This window comes from Cuculus canorus, chromosome 2, assembly GCF_017976375.1.
Source record: "Cuculus canorus isolate bCucCan1 chromosome 2, bCucCan1.pri, whole genome shotgun sequence".
In the NCBI taxonomy this organism is placed as follows: domain Eukaryota; kingdom Metazoa; phylum Chordata; class Aves; order Cuculiformes; family Cuculidae; genus Cuculus; species Cuculus canorus.
This window is the reverse complement of record NC_071402.1, coordinates 40,457,893-40,459,647: the sequence shown is the minus strand read 5'-3', so window position 1 is coordinate 40,459,647 and position 1,755 is coordinate 40,457,893.

Sequence of the window (1,755 nt, the reverse complement as noted above, 5' to 3'; positions counted from 1 at the left end):
TTCTTGTTGCCCAGCATGTTTTTCACAATACATAAACTGTAATAATGGTTCTATAGTCCTGGTGATAGTTGTAGGTGTGTTTTGTTTGACAGGTTCCAGATACATTACTGTCTGTACTTTTTTACTGGTAGTCCTCTGCACAAAGGTTCAAGGCTGGTTGATGGTGCAGTTTGGTGTGCTGATCTTTAGCAATAGCTGTAGTAGTGGAGCACCTTAATAAATGCTGTTCAAGGCCAGTTTCCAAGGCCAGTTTCCAAGTTAGTATCACCTCGTAACTTTGATCGGAGTGGTGGCAAATATTTGCATAAGCATGTGCATGTGGATCCATTCTGCTGTATTTTATTTAAGCAGTAACTGTTTGGAATAGGTCTGTCTGAGGCCTACTCTGGAAATCAAGGCTTATGGTTTCCATTAAACCAGCGTTCTTATTCGGTTCTCCTTCTCTTCTTCTCACTCCATCCCATGATGTCTCCTGAGACTTGCCCTGTCTGTCACTCCTCCCCTTTTGTTATCCGTCACTTTTTTGTTTCCTAATGCAAGCCTACTTCAGCTGCGATTGTGCCATGTTCCTTTCTCTCTTGCTTCATAGCTTGCTGAACACGTCATTTATAATCTCAGCCTGGAGTACTGCTTAAGTGTTGTTCTGGCCTCCTATCAATTAAATTTATACCTGCGTCACTCAGGTGACACTTCTCCCCAGTCTCTTCAGCTAGGTAAATTCTCAGAACCCATACCTTGTCCCCACCCTTGCTCACCCATCAGCAATCTCTGTCAAAGTCAGTGAAGCTTCTCTTCTTGAAATGTTACCTCTCTGTTTCTGCATAACTGCTGTTAAAATGTAGCCTTTTCTAGCCATTCTTGTAACAAAACATTCATCCAAGTTTTCCCTTCTTTCTGTCTATCACTGTAGCAATTTTCCAGTGCTCTCCTGTCCTGCTGCATCTATTCATAATTTTGCTGCAAAGGTTGTTTATCTATACTGTGATTCCCTCTTCCCTTGCTGCCTTCTCCCACATCCTTTATAGCACTAAACCATTGTTTTTTCACTTACAAGAAGCTCCATAGCTTAATCCTCACCTGCCATCTGATATTAAACTGTCTAGATCTCATGTTTTAGGTCTGGTCAAATCAAGATGCTTTCAATGTTGGTGACAAACTTGATGTTAGCCAACCTGTTGATCCATTCAGACCAGTAACTGGCATGCTGGCAATGCTGCTTTGTTGTTTCCTTGCCCTCCTCTCGATAGATTGGTTTCACCTTGTCTTTTCCTTAGACTGTGACCTTTTTGGGAAAAGCATGGTGGTTTTGTTCTGCATTTGTATAATTCTTGAACAAAGTCCTGATCTGCGTGGAAATAATATCAATAATAAATAATAGTAGAAAAATTCTTAGGGAGGCCAAGGAATAAGCATCTAATTTTGCCATCATTTAGCTTTAGAAACCACTCTTGCGGTGAGATTGGGCTGGCCCTTGAACCCTCATCTCTGCTCTGCTTGCGCCAGGAGCCTCAGCAGTTAGGTTGGGCCTTCTGAATTGCAGACGGGCATCTACCTTCTGGCATTGCAATGCCTCCACTTGGAACATAATAGCTCTGCAGTGTAACGTATCGCTGTGCATTTGTATTTGGCACCAGTAGTATCTCGTTATGGTTTCTGCAGATAATGCAGAATTCCTAATGCTTTATCATAATATTAGATTTCAGGAACAGTCCTTTGACTGTAGTCTCTTTACAGGTGTAGGAGAATCTCTTCTAG